The sequence below is a fragment of the Panthera uncia genome, chromosome C2 (genome assembly GCF_023721935.1).
Source record: "Panthera uncia isolate 11264 chromosome C2, Puncia_PCG_1.0, whole genome shotgun sequence".
NCBI classification, from domain to species: Eukaryota; Metazoa; Chordata; class Mammalia; order Carnivora; family Felidae; genus Panthera; species Panthera uncia.
The window spans coordinates 78,644,793-78,660,574 of record NC_064810.1 but is presented as its reverse complement, the minus strand read 5'-3'; the positions used below and the strand labels follow the sequence as shown (position 1 = coordinate 78,660,574).

Here is a 15,782-nt window from a genome sequence, read left to right as displayed (position 1 = left end):
AGAGATTATAAAATAGCAAGGAATCATCAGGCCGAAAGTAAAGAGAAGTCAAGGATCTAGAGAAGGGAACAAGCCTGAAGCCACTTTTGTCCTGATAGCACTAGCTAATCCCAGAAAACTAGAACCTCCTGTTTTATGGCCTATCAGGGTAAAGAAGAGGACTAACTCTAGATCCATACAAGTTGGGGGACCTGACAGGAGGCCTTCCCCTACAACAACCTGGGTTCCAGGATCTCAGAATGAAGGGAGCAAGAATTGGAATAATCTAAAGAGAATTAAAACATGGTAAAAATCCCTTGCATTGTCCAGGGTATATCAAACTCTGAACAGGCGATCCCAGACTGATGGTGCCCCCAGGTGCCTGGCAGAAGCAAATGCAAATACTCTTTGGGGTAAAGTACCTTCTTTATAGGCCTCACAGTTAGTTATTCCTGCAAAATAACATGTCAAGTGCAATGACTAGCACAGAGTCAAAGATACCCAGCACATAAGAAAATTAGAATCAGGGAATGAAACCACCATAAAGAGATCATCAAAAACTGTCAGTGTAGGCCCCAGCATCTCTGTTTTAATGGGCCATCCAAGTCATTCTGATACATGCTAAAGCTTGAGAATTACTGCTTTATACTTTAATTCACATAAATATGCATCCTACACACAAAAATGTGTACATGTGTTAGGTCTAGGGGAGGGCCCAAGAATTTGCATTTCTAACAAGTTCCCAGATGATGCTCATGCCAGACCATGCTTTGAGGAACATGGGTATAAAAAAAGGAATTACTCTGCAGGTCACAATAGTGGTTACCTGTGGGGATAAGGGCCGTAACTTGGAACCAACATGTGGAAGGCTGGCAGTCTTTTCTTTCTTGACCTCAGTGGTGGTTACACAGTGTCATCATTAAATTATATGCTTATATTTTAATGCATAATGAGATCAGTGGTTGTCCCTTTTCCATTCGGTCATATAAGTCAAATACCACTGCACTGGTCCTGCCCACCATCATCCACCACCCTCATTTGTAACCAACTACCAAAGTAGAAAGTGTAAAAGGTTGCAAAGTTCCAAGACATAATTTCCTTTGTGTTAGTTCCTAATGTAATTAGCTCGCAAAATAGCTTTAAAACTCAAGACAAGAAAAGTTTAGTCTCAGTTTCTAAAAACCCTGTTAAAAAGTTGCTTAAAACCCAGAGATAGGATACTGTTTATAGTCTTAACTCTTTGTCCCCAGCGTAAAAATACCTGCAAAAATAAGCAACAGCTATCTTAAAATTTTACCAAGAAAACATTCCCAATGTAAAAAGGTACTTTAATTTTTTCTCCCAAGTTAAAAGAAAGGAGGGGAAATCCTAACTTTTACCAGTCTGAACTTTCTACTCCAAAGAGACAAAGTTGCTTGCTTCTCTCCCAACTGCAAAATGAAAATAAAATACCTAGTACTGGCTGCAGTAACACTAAAATCCTACACTCTTCATTAATCCTTACCTATGGGGAAAAGCAATATTCATCAACTGGTCATAAATCTGTGAACACTTTAAGAGAAAATTTAGAAAGTCTCTTTGTGGGAAGGGGAACAACAAAAAAAGGCTAAAAAGCACCATATTAAATTGATCAGTGCAGATTGTACTTTTAAGTTCCCACTCATAAACCCTCAAACAGCGTTAGTGAAATCTGGGATGGGGACACAAGTTTCTTGTATTTATACAACACTTTTTCTGGAGGCCACATTCTTCCGTAAACATCAACAAAGAGTTAATATTTGCCATGTCTGCTTCTAAATCAACATATCATATGACACAAACGCTGGCTATTACTCTGTGAGGAAACCATTGTAACAGTTACCACTGGTTCTGACTCTGGCAGCTAGTCAGTAGCTGCCTATGCCTTGTGATGTCCCAGACAGATATCTGAACAACCAAATGGTTTCCACAGCCAGGTCTGGGCGTAATAATTTATCTTTGGCAAAAACATATGCAGTTGGGTTTTGTTATGCCCATAAGCACCATGAGTGTGGTCACAAACACCTTCAACACCCAGACATACCTTCCCATAGATGTGGTAGGAACTGACTAGAGTGCTTTGCTTAGCTCCCACTATACCTTTGACCATTGCAGACCTGAATTCTTATGCCCCTCACAGCTTCTTCTTTCTTTTTTTTTTTTTTTTTTAATTTTTTTTTTCAACGTTTTTTATTTATTTTTGGGACAGAGAGAGACAGAGCATGAACGGGGGAGGGGCAGAGAGAGAGGGAGACACAGAATCGGAAACAGGCTCCAGGCTCCGAGCCATCAGCCCAGAGGCTGACGCGGGGCTCGAACTCACGGACCGCGAGATCGTGACCTGGCTGAAGTCGGACGCTTAACCGACTGCGCCACCCAGGCGCCCCTTCTTCTTTCTTTACAACATCACAATATGACTGTGTAAGATGCCTAATCATTATTGTATCAACTACAGGCAATGTAGCAAGACAGTGTTGGTCGCTTAGCAAGGATCATTCCTGGATCCTGAAGGTTAGATCCAGACAACCTGGCTTGTGAAAGGCAGTTTTTGTAACCATATAATATACTGGAATTTCAGACTAATGTAGCTGGGGATATAAGAACCTTATAAAGCTCCTCCATCCTGGGCAGGCAGAACCTGAGTAGCACCAGCCTAAACACCTGTCTTAGGAGGAGTTGGAGAGACCTGAGAAGCCACATTCATCAAACACTCCGATCCAATGCCCTCTGTGTCCATTATGTACAAGGTTATTCTTCACCAAGCTTCAAGCCAAGTCTTTTGTGAGATCATTTCAATTTAGAAAGTAATACTTACTTAAAAAAAAAAAAAGGCATAGCCATAGTTTCGGAGTAGAGCTGATCCTAGCAGAGGAATGCTCCCTTTCCTACTCATTGTTGACAATGCCTTAAATACTGAACTGGCCCTTCAAAAGTACATCCTCATTCAATTCTTTTGAGTAGAAAACTCCAGATTATCATAATGTAGTTGAGCTGGTTATATTAAATTCTTTCACTTATCTTGAGTATAAGTATTATAGTAATGCAAATATAGCATCCATTTATTATGGGCTACAAGCTATACTAGATTACCAACACTCCGGACATTTTAGACCACGGTCAAAATTAACGTTAAGAAAACATCTATAGAGCTTCTGCATTATTATACCTTTCAGCACAATCTGAGTACTCTCTCTCCTTGCTCACAGTTTGTTGTAGCCTTTGTGAGAATATCAGATTCATATGCAGATGAGCGCCACTTATGAGCTGTATGAAGTCATGCAGCTCATCCAGTAGGTGCAGAGAGGACTTCAGTGATTACTCTCAGGTTAGGTTAAAGATTTCACCCCATCTACAGTTATATACAATACTCTCTCATAACCACTTGACTTGAAAAACCAATCACAAGCCCACAGAGCGTCCCACTCTTTCAAGAAAGCCAGAATCCCTGCCAACAACACACTCAACCCAAGTTGTGGGTACACCTATTGATTGTCCTGCTCCCCTATGAGTCCTCTGGATTACAAGGATTGGTCTGGAGGATTGTGGGATCTTCCAGTCATTTGTAAATCTCACTGTGCTTCATGTGAGTTAATAATGTCCACGTTGTCACCTTTAAACCAAAGTTCTTTTACATACCATTTGTTGGTTTTATTCTCAATTGGTTAATAATAAATGGAACTGAGAAAACTTTTCAGCCTCTATTTCTTCTATGTGGCAAGTAGTATCTAAGTAATTTTCCATTTTGAAACTGAAAGTATTCAAGTATTTCATGTAGAGAAGTGGAGGTCTTCCTACAAGTTGGTTTTGCAGCATTTCTGCCATTACTGGGTTACCTGTATTACATGAAGTTTACATGAAATATCTGACCATACTCATCAGTGTAATTCACACTTTCTGTTTACTTGCAGTGAGTACAAAACATAACTTGATCATTTTTTGAATCTTCTTCCTTAGCATGTCTTTGTCTAGCTTTCTGTACATCTCTATTTTGTATACAACCTAAAATCAGTGTTATTTGAAAGTCTTTTTCTTTTCCCCACAGATACACAGCTCCCACTACTATATACCCTCCTGAAAGTTGAAATCTTTACCTCTTCTTTGTCTTTGATCATTTTCAGTGGTTAAAAGAACTCTGGAAACAGACTACATGGGCTTAAGTCATCATTTGTTCATTGTGATCTTGAACACATTACCAAACTTCTTTGTTCCTCTTTTCCTAATCTGTAATATGTGGATAATAATACCTAAAGTCATAGGATTGTTAGGAAGTTTCTACATGTGATGATGCAATATGTTTATAGATGTAAACCTCTATGACAACGCTTGACACATGATAAACACTGTACATCTCAGCTATTATCATATCTACAGCCATATAAACCCCACAGCTGTTGAGGTTACACATGCTCCTAGTCTTACGATTTCTGTGCTGTTTTTATTATACTAATCAAACTATTGACATATTAAGATATCCTATATACAGCCTACAAGTTTATCTAGCGGCCATAAGTATTTCTCTTGGATACTCAAAGGAGTAACTGAGCAAATGACAGAGCCTTCACCATGACACAAAATATACAGCATGGCTTTGAGGTTCCCTACCATACTCATTAGTGCTGGCTGTAGGGGTCACACACACTCCTGGGCTCCCATGATACCTGAAATAAAAACCACAAGACGAGATGTACCACCAATGGCAACGTAAATCAGGTATGTTCCCAGACAGTTGATAGCAAGATTATACACACATGTATACATATACATACACATTTACCCAGAGGTGGTCAACATTCTTGATAAAAGCCTATTCAGCCTTCTTCCTGCTCCTCCACAAAAGGGCATAAAGATTTTTTTTTTTTATAGTGTCACTAAAAAATCTATGGTAGATACTCACCTGCTGGAAGTAAAGTTCAAATCTGGTGCTAGCTGAATGTTGAGTAGAGTTATAAAGAAAAATAGTATGTGTGAATCTACCTCTTCAGCTAGAGTTTATTTAGGTTATCAGATAAATTTGTTGTCAACAGACAAAATAATGACAGAGACTAAACTAATTTTGTTTATTCTCTATTTTAGGGAAGATTTCACAAAAACCCTTCTGCCTTAGTAAGAAACAGATGTTTACCCATATGGCTTTTTACTATCTCAAGAACCATTTTTGTTCAGATTCAACATGCATAAGCATTTCACTAATTCGTCTTCTACCTAGGATGTAGAAATCTAGAAAGAAGGGGGCGCTTGGGTGGCTTAGTCAGTTAAGCATCCAACTCTTGAATGTGGCTCAGGTCATGATCTTAGGGTCATGGGATTGATGGGATCCATGCTGAGTGTGGAGCCTGCTTAAGATTCTCTCGCTCTCTCTCTCTGCCCTTCCCACTGCTCTCATGCATAGGCACGCACATTCTCTCTAAAATAAATCCAGAAAGAACACCATTCTTACCTAAACACCTAGAAAAACTATAGAAAAGCTTTTCTTGAACCTGTTGGGAAGCTGAAGTTAGGGTGACCAACTGGACTTTTCCTGGTTTTAGTACTGTAAGTCCTATTCTTGGAAAACTCTCAGTACCACGCAAATTGGGATGATTTGACACCCTAGCAAGTGTTGCAGACCGAGCAAGTAGCCTGAGAGCCAAGAAAAGACTGGCCTCACCAAAGAGAGATAGGATGTGAGCACTGAAGAAGAGATATCAACTACTATACAGGGTGGTAAGAATTCAGCTAAAATTGTTAACACATTGCTAAAGGCCAAGTGAGGACAAGCAATAATGTTTAGAAACCCCTCAGACAAAAAGGAGCTTGTTTCCATTTCCACTTACAGCCTCTTCTCACTGGATGCTGATGAGAAAAACTGGGGACAAGGCAGGAGACCATATACAGCCTCCCTTGGAGGTGAAGGCCTTGCTGGAGCGGAGTAAGCTCCCATTATGGGAAGGACAAAAGTCCTGCCATACCCTTCCTATGAATGATAGCTGCAAGCCACTGGGAAAGGGGAAGCAAACTGTTGTCTCCAGGGCTCAGGTAGAGGACCCTTGATATTGGGTAAGGGCAAGAGTAAGAGAAGACAAACAAAGAGCTTCTATACCTGGATAAGGAGGGATAGGAAATGGTCTTGGGCTCAAGATCTCATGCCAATACAATTACAGGAATCAGGAGAGCCTGGAGCCTGCTTCAGATTCTGTGTCTCCCTCTCTCTCTGCCCCTCCCCTGCTTGTGCTCTGTCTCTGTCTCTCAAAAATGAATAAATGTACACAAAAAAAATGACTCATCAAAGATGCAAAGTAGAATTCTGTCTGCCATGGGGAGACTGAGGAGTTGAGGAAGCCCCACCTGCAAGGCCTAAACATATAAGACTTGCCTAAGAGAGGCTGGACCAGGATGATTGGTCCTCTGGCTCCCACTACCAAGCTATCGAGCAGCAGGTTACAAGAAGGCAGAAAGGCAAAAGCATGGAGGCAGGCCTTTTTTTTTTTTTTTTTTTTTTTTTTTTTGCAGGTTAAAAGGAAGGTTAGAAGCTGAGAGTGGAAAAGGAATGTTGAGAAAATCCCTTTAGCCTTCCATCCCATCCCACATCTTAAGTATAAGGTAACACTAGAGGAAATTGAAACCAATGGTGCACTGAAGGTACAACAAGAAAACCCAAACCCAGGTCAACCACTGACTGATTCAACACCCCACATGACTGATGGAGCAGAAGAAGAAACATACTTACTTGAGTCATCACTATCTTAATTTCTACTGTTCTATACAAGATGCCTACCATTGGGTAGAAAATTATGAGACACATGAGGAAAACAACCCATTGTCAAGAGAGAAGAGTCAACAGAATGAGGCTCAGAGATAACCTAAGTGTTGGAACTATGAGAGGGATTTGACATAACTTTAATATATTAATCACATATATTGAAGAGTCTAGTGGAAAAAGTAGATAACAGGAATGATCATACAGAAAATTTCAGTAGAGATAAAAACTATGTATGTCAAATGGAAATGCTAATAGAAAACACAGTAACAGAGATGAAAAATACCTTCAAAAGCCCATCAGTACACTTGATACAACATGAACTTGGAAAGCATGAACTTGAAGCTGTGTAACAGAAATTACCCAAACTAAAATACAAAGAGAAAAAAGTGTGAAGAAAACACAAAAGAGTGTTCAAGTGTTGTAGGGTAATACCAAACAGTCTAATAAAAGTGTATTTGGAATTCCAGGAGAGAGAGATAGCAGAAGAAACATTTGAAGAAAGAATGGCTGAATCTTCCAAAAATAATAAAATATACCAAACCACAGATACAAAAAGCTCACTGAGTCCCAAGTAGGATAAATACCAAAAGATACACACCCCGATACATTTTTTTCAAACTGCTGAAAAGTCAAGAGAAAATCTTGAAGGTAGCCAGAGAAAAAGACACATTACAGAGAAACAAAGAATTACAGCTGGCTTAGAAACTATGCAACTCAGAATATAGTGGAGTTAATACCTATAAAACATTAATGAAAAATACTGTTAGTCCAGAATACTGTGCCCAGGGAAAACATCTTTCAGATATGATGGAAAAATAGACTTTAAAAGACAGACAGAACAACAAAACAAACAAACAAACAAAAAAAAAACCAAGAAAATTTATTATCAATAGACCTGCACTAAAATAAAGGTCAAAACAACCTTCTCCAGGGGCACCTGGATGGCTCAGTCTGTTAAGCCTCCAACTCTTAATTTTGGCTCAGGTCATGATCTCATAGTTCATGGGTTTAAGCCTCTCATCACAGTGGAGAGCCTGCTTGGGATTCTCTCTCCTCTCTCTCTGTCCCTTCCCCACACCCCTCCCCTGCTTCTAAGCTCTCTCAAAATAAACTTAAAAAAAAAAAGAAAGAAAACAAAAAAAAAACCTCCAACAGAAAGGATATGATACCAAACAGAACTTGCATCTACACAGATGAAGATCTCCAGAAATAGTTAAAATTAAAGTAAAATATAAAAGATACAGTTTATCATATTTTTAATTGTTCCAAAAGATAATTGGTAGCCTAAAGCAGTGGTTCTCAACCTCAGGCAATTTTGCCTCTCAGGAGATATTTGGCAATGCTGAGACATTTTTTTTTAATATAAATTTTTTTTAATGTTTATTTATTTTTGAGACAGAGAGAGACAGAGCATGAACGGGGGAGGGCCAGAGAGAGAGGGAGACACAGAATCCGAAACAGGCTCCAGGCTCTGACTCACGGACCGTGAGATCATGACCTGAGCCGAAGTCGGACGCTTAACCGACTGAGCCACCCAGGCGCCCCAAGACATCTTTGATTGTTACAATGGGGGTGGGGGTAGGGACGGGGGTGTAGTGCTACTACTGGCATCTAGGGGGTATAGAGGCCAGGAATGTTGCTAGACATCCTACATCCTTAAAAGGTGTCCTCAAAATGTCAACAGTACCAGACTGAGAGATTGTTGTAGCCTGACTGATAAAAAGACATAAAGTACCAGTGCGTGAAATGAAAAAGGGGCCATCACTACTGGTCTTGAACATTAAAAGAATACTACAATATCACAAACAACCATATGCCCCCAAACTTGGCTGAAATAGACAAATTCTTTATAAGACACAAATGACTAAGACTCACTTAAGTACATCGTCTGAATAGTCCTATGTCTATGAAAGATATTGAATTTGTAGTTGAAACACTTCCACCAGGGAAGCCTACAGGCCAAGATGCCCTCCCTGCCAAAAGTGAAGATCAGGACAAGACCAAGCTAGCTCTCGGTGTACATCTATTGGACATATGTCTTGTTAGGTGTCAGGAGAAACACTTGTGCTTCAACCTACTGGAAACTGCAGGAAGTCCAGAATTCCAAGTTATTCCCTCCAAGAAACCAGTCCTCCCCTCTCCCACCAACTCCCACACTAGGACCACTTTTCAGAAAACTAGAGGCTCTAGGAGCACTGGGTCGGGACTAGTATCCAACACACACTGATTTAGAACTAACCTCTTCACTTACCACATTGCTTTTAAGAGACATTCAAAACACTGGATTAAGATATTGGAGTCCACCCATTGTACTTTCCGTAACTAAAGGAGGATGCCCAAGTGAGAGCCTGCATATGCAGATAATTTTCTGCTCCTTTTTATATTTCAGATCAATGCATCAGGCAATTTCATCACTAAAGCTAATTACTTTTTAAGGTAGCATGGCTGACAAAAAGGAGTCATAATTTGTAGCAATATAATAATTTAGAGCAAAGATTGGTGAGGTGAGCTTCCCTTGCTTATTTCTTCCTTCCCCTCTTTGCATACTCTATCATTTATTTTGCAAAACTAGACAAACAGCCAAATCAGTAGAAGCAGCGGCCAGCATCTGAATTGGTTCCAGGGGCAAGAGCTGACACAAGTTTGAGACTCTCCTGTACAAGTGATGGTAATTCTGCAGTTCTAGACCACACAGGGGTACTTTCTGGAAGAGGAAGGGCAATGTGAGTTTTTTGGGGAGAGGCAGTTTTTCTGAACATTTTAAGTTCATAAGTTTCATAAAGTTTGCAGTACTCTGAAATCTTTAGAACAGTGCTCTCCAAAAGAAATATGTGAACATGTAGTTCAAAATTGTCTAGTAGTTATATTAAGGAGTAAAAATAGGTGAATTTTAATATATTTTATTTAACCCAATATATCCAAAATATCATTTCAATATGCCGTCATAATAAAAATAGAACATTTTATATTAAAAAGTGAGACATTGAAATCTGGTGTGCATTTTACACTTATAGCACATCTTATTTTATTTTTATTTATTTTTTTAAGTTTATTTATTTTGAAAGGGAGAGTGTGAGCAGGGGAGGAGGAGGGAGAGAGAGAGAGAAAGGGAGAGAGAGAGAGAGAGAGAGAGAGAGAGAATCCCAAGCAAGCTCCATGCTGTCAGTGCAGAGCCCTATGTGGGACACGAACCCACAAACTGTGAGATCATGACCTGAGCCAAAATCAAGAGTCGGATGCTTAACAAACTGAGCCACCCTGGTGCCCCATTTTCTTTTCTTTTTAAGATGCCTACTAACACCTATTTTTAAAGTTTTTATTTAAATTCCAGTTAGTTAATATACAGTGTAGTATTAGTTTCGGGTGTACAATCTCGTGATTCCACACTCCATACATCACCTAGTACTCATCATAAGTGCACTCCTTACTCTCCTTCATCTATGTCACCCATCTGCCCACCCACATCCCCTCTGGTGACCATCACCTTGTTCTCTAAGTCTAGAGTTAAGAGTCTGTTTCTTGTTTTGCCTCTCTTTTCCCCCCCTTTGCTCATTTGTTTTGTTTTTTAAATTTCACATGTAAGTGAAATCATGATTTTGTCTTTCTCTGACTTTGGTTTAACATAATACTGTCTAGCTCCATCCATGTTGCTGCAAATGGCAAAACTTCATTCTTTTTTATGGTTAATATTCCATTATATATATATGCCATATCTTCTTTATCCATTCATCAGTCGATGGACACCTGGGCTGTTTCCATAATTTAGCTACTGTAGATAATGCTGCTGTAAACATTGGGATGCAGGTATCCCTTTGAATTAATATTTTTGTATTCTCTGGGTAAATACCTACTAGTGCAATTGCTGGATCATAGGGAAATTCTATTTTTAACTTTGTGAGGAACCTCCATACCGTTTTCCAGAGTGGCTGCACCAGTTTGCCTCCCCAGCAGCAGTGAGAGAAGCTTCCCCCTCCCCACATCCTCGCCAACACCTGTTGTTTCTTGTGTGTTGTTGATTGTAGCCATTCTGACAGGTGTGAGGTGATACCTCATTGTAGTTTTGATGTGCATTTCCCTGATGATGAATAAAGCGCATCTTGCTGTAGACGCCTCGTTTTGAGTGCACGATAACCACTTGCAGGTTGTGGCTACAGTATTGGACAGCACAGCTGTCCAGCCTCTCAGCTTCCTTCTGGAAGCCTCTTAGTTCTTCCACATGGTGTCAAACAAGGCAGCCTCCTCTCTCTGCCCTCCCTGCCCCCTACACCTGCACCAGCACTTCTGGGGCATCTCTGAAAGTAGTCCCAGAACACCCATTAATAGAGCTGATTTCTCACCTGCCTCTATCCTTAGGCAAGGAGCCAAACATTGTTGCCTTCAAAAGTGTGGCACTTACACATTCTGCATATTCTCCGAAGGCCCTGAAATATAATGAGGGGTGGGGGTGGGCACTGGATCAGAAAGATCTCATGATTCCAACAACTGTGAGTTCAGGCAATAGAATCATCCCCCCCCCCCTCTGTCTCTTGATGCTCTTAGTAGCTACTGAGAGGTCTAGAGAAGACTCCCTTGTAACTATTTTTATATAATTGAATTTTATCAAAGAAGGCCTTCAGGAAAAGATGAGAGTTGGGACCAGTAACAGGTTCATAATTTGCTGGGTCCAGTGGAAAAGGGAAAATATGGAGCCCTTTGTTCAAAAATTAAGAATTTTTCATCGTTGAGGGCAGAACATTAAAACAAGCAGGAGGCCCTCTGAGCGTGGAGCCCTGCGGCACTGCACAGGTTGGACCTCCGTGAAGCTGGGGCTAGGTGGGGCGTAGGTCTCTGGAAGAAGCAAGGAAGTGGTGAGATTACCTGGACGATCCTTGAGGAATGGAACCTTAAAGGACGCTCCAAAATCAAGTCTACTAGAATTCACCGAGGAAGAGGTTTTGAAGCCAGTGAGAACCATTTGGGAGGAAAGCAGTGAGGGGAAGAAGCAGGTGGGTAAGGCATTTGCCTTTGCTGATGAGACCACGGATTATCCCGGGTATTCATAGGGTCAAGCTTCTGTGGCCCCAAGTTGGGTAACGACAGACTGACACCCGCAACGGTGACTTGCAGGCCTGGGCAGGAGTGACTCCGAGGCTACTTCATAGTCGACTTTCCTCCTCTCCAAGCCACACACAGGCGCTGCCGGCGAGGGACCTCCGGGAGCTCCGGCGGGGGGAGCGGGTGCGAGCTGCGGCCAGGCTTCCGGCCGCTGAACCTGCATGGGGCGACCGGGTCACGGCCCGGGGAGCGGACTTGGCTCACCCTCGCCCGGCAGCGGCCCCTCCCGCGCCCGCACTCCCACCTCCCCCACTGGGGGACGCACGCCTCCAGCTGCAGGAGACTGGGGAGGGCAACGGCCGGCCGGACACCCGCACCCGAGACCCACCAGGGCGGATCGCGAACCCGAACCCTGTCTACTGTCGCAAAGGGCGGCCACTGCCCCCCGTCTGGCCTAGCCGCGGCCGCCGAGTCGCAGGCGCCTCGGTACCCCAGTCTCAGAGGCCCCTCTACCCGCAACTGGCGGCCGGGGGTGGCAACGGTTCAGGTCTTCTAACAGCCGCCGCTCAACCGAAACCCGGGGCTGGCGTCGCGCATTGGCCCGAGGGTGGTTTCCCGGGAGACAGGCCCCGCCCCCGGCCGCGCGCAGGGCCAGGCAGTTGTGGGTGTGCCAGGCCAGCTGGCGGATTCCAGGGTGGCTTGTGCTTGGGCCCGCTTTGGGGTCCCCTTCCATCGTTAGTTCTCCGTCTTGTTGCAGTGCGTGATCTGGCGCTGGGCACACGGCGTGGTGTCATCCTCATTTTGGATAAACAAGAAAAAGATTTGCTAGCTCTGGCGGCTTGCGGGCCAACACCCATAGCTTGGGCTCCAGTGGGCCAAAGAGCGAGGAACGGCCAAGGCCTCCAGGGGGCGCCCTCTCCACGAACAGCCGCCGGGCTCTCCGGGAGCTAGGCAACTCTCGAGCTGTTTTTTCAGGGCTCCCAATTTACTTAACCTCCTAGCTGAGTGAAGATCTCATATCTCATATCGCAGATTTCTTACGCAACTAAACGTTAAATAACTTACTTTACTTAAAAATAATATTAACAAACTATAAGATTCCTGTTAATGCAACATCTGTGCAAATTTAGTTCTAAATTGAAAGGAAAGTCAAATCTCCCATGCAGTTTACCTCTTGTTCACCTTTGCAGTAACTGCGATTGAAACCTGTTTCAAAACAAGCATGTAGTTGGAGATACTATTATAAAAGTATCTTCTTTCCAAATAAGTGGCTATAAAAGTTTGAATTAGATCTAAAACGTTTCCTATTTACACTGATTAAATCATGCAACAGTGAAACGTGTATCTTACCTACCTACATTATCCTGTGAATATCTTACCTACCTGTTTTCCTGATGCTATTTTACACAATCATACAGATCTTTAAATCTAATCATCATAATCAATGTCAGTATATTCAAATCTATCTTTAAGCCTATGTTATTTAACTTATGCAAAGATGGACATTTTGAAAGGTGTTGGTAAATGGGGTTAACAATGTAAATTTGCTGATAAATAGCATCGTAATTTCCTTCATTTTAGGGAGATTGATTTTATTTTCTTGCAGTTTAAGAAGGACTTAAACTTTCAAAGGTATTTGAAATATATGTCAATTTCACAGTAGTTACACTTTTTACTTCCTTGATGGAAACAAAGCATTCCCTAGTCATTTCAAATAGTGAGCATATTCAAATAGTAAATATTTTAAAAACATTTTTCTTTATAGACCTATATGATTTCTGTGTGCAGGCTAAAACATCCAAACTTTACTTGTTAATGTAAGATTTACAAATATCATTTAAGGAAATTCATATTACTGGATTCTATGAGGCTCATTAGTTGTGATTTTTCAAGTCTTGGTTACTTAGTGTTGTTGAAGAATAATGCAACCGATTGATGGTACACATTACTACCCCAAAGCAGCTCACACTCCAATAATGGTATCGGAATAGGGTTTTTAAAATTGTTTTCTTGAAATAATGTGTGCATCAAACATGAACAACCCCACTATATCCACTGTCAGTAGTTATCAAGGGGAAAAACACTCTATCAGATTTTTAAAAATTAAGTTTTGGATTTTGAGATAATTGTACATTCACGAGCATTTATAAGAAATAATACAGAGAGATCTGTGCCCTTTACCCAGTTTTTCCCAAAGGTGACATTTTACAAAACTATACTACAATATTAAGACATGGATAGTGAGATTGATACAGTCAAGATTACAGAACATTCTATTGCCAGAAGAACCTCACGTTGCTCCTTAATATATACCCACTTTCTACCTTTCCCCACCCCATCCTTAATTCATGATATCTATTCACCTGTTCTCTATTTCTATCATCTTGAAATTCTCATTTCAGGTTTGTAACATAAGTGGAAGCACTCAGTAAGTAACCTTTAAAACTGGCATTTTTCTACTCTGCGTAATTCTCTGAAGATTCATTCCAGTTGTTTCCTACATCAGTAACTTGTGTCTTTTTGTTGCTCAGTAGTATTTCATGATGGATATGCCACCTTTTAACTATTCATCCATTGAAGGAATCTGGGCAGATTCCAGTTTTTGGCTTTTATGAATGAAACTGCTGTAGACTTTTGTGAATAGGTTCATGTGTGATCACAAATCTTCATTTCGCTGGGATAAATGCCCAGAAATGTAATTTGCTGGATTGCATGGCAGTTGCATGTTAAGCTTTTCAGAAACTGCTCAACTGGTTTCTAGTGGCCGTACCACTTTATATGCCCATCAGCAAGTAAGGAGTGAACCGATCTCTCCAAATCCTCATCAGCATTTGGTGTTGTCACTATTTTTTATTTTAGTTATTCTGATAGGTATGTACTGATATCTCATTGTGGTTCTAATTTGCGTTTCCCAGTTGACTGATGATGTTGAACATCTTTTCATGTGCTGATTTTCAATCTACATATCCGCTTCAGTGAAATATCTCTTCATTGAGCTCCGTTTTTTCCAGGCTCCCAATTTACTTACCTCCCAGCTGGTAACTATTGGATTGGGTGGGGTTTTTTTACTGTTTTGTACCGCCACACCCTGCTTTACTGTGTCATAACTGACAAATAAAATTGTAAGATAAACTGTACAGTGTGATGATTTAATATATGTTTACACTGTGAAAGAATCCCCCCCCCTCCAGTTAGCACATTCATCACATACTTACCTTGTGTGTGTGTGAGAACATCTAAGTTCTGCTCTCATAGCAAATGTCAATGATACAACATACAACACAGTGTTATCAACTAGAGATATATGTTATACATGAGATTCTCAGACCTTATATGTACTTGTAGTTTGTATCCTTTCACTGAACTCTCCCTGTTTTACTGTGTTGGTGTTTGTTTATACATTCTAAATACTAGCTCTTTGCCAGGTATGTGTTTTGTAAATATTTTCTCCCATTCTGTAGCTTGTCTTTTCCTCTTCTTAACAGTCTTCCAGAGAGCAAAGGTTTTTAACTTTGTTAATGTCCAATTTATCAATTTTTCCTTTTATGGTGATGTTTTGTGTTAAGTCTAAGAACTTTTTGCCCAGCCTAGATCTTGAAGATTTTCTCCTATTTTTTTCTAAAAGTCTTATGGTTTCATTTAAGTTTTTGACCCGTTTGAGTTTTATTTTTTGTTTAAGGTGTGAGACTTAGGCCAGGATTCATTTTTGTTTGTTTGTTTATGGATGTGTGATTACTCCAGCAGCAATTAAACTTCTATCATCTTTTTTTAAAAACTTGTTTAAAACGAAAAACTGTAAGTTTGGAAAAACTACAAAATTAGTCAAAAATTTGGAAATTAAATTTTATTAAGAATACAGTATGTTAGCTATGGAAGAAGCAATACTCCTTTTGCATTAAGTATGACCATAGAAAAAGAGGTATTTTCTTCAATAAAAATCAAGATATCTTCTGAGCCACTTACAAAGTATCCTATGTAAATAATCCAAAAGGAGGAGAATGTTCTTTATAGC

At 40.7% G+C, this 15,782-nt stretch overlaps 1 long non-coding RNA gene across 2 annotated transcripts; it reads right to left on the bottom strand.

Annotated features, from left to right (window-relative positions):
* Nucleotides 1-4,412: 4,412 nt before the first annotated feature.
* Nucleotides 4,413-12,414, bottom strand: LOC125921839 (uncharacterized). Of its 2 annotated transcripts, XR_007457508.1 has the most exons (4): nucleotides 12,159-12,414; nucleotides 11,594-11,987; nucleotides 11,074-11,157; nucleotides 4,413-4,655 (listed from the first exon to the last, which is right to left on the bottom strand). It is a non-coding gene; the product is annotated as an uncharacterized LOC125921839 (long non-coding RNA). The 2 variants fall into 2 exon arrangements; XR_007457507.1 differs by having other exon boundaries at nucleotides 11,594-12,407.
* Between the last annotated feature and the right edge of the window lie 3,368 nt (nucleotides 12,415-15,782).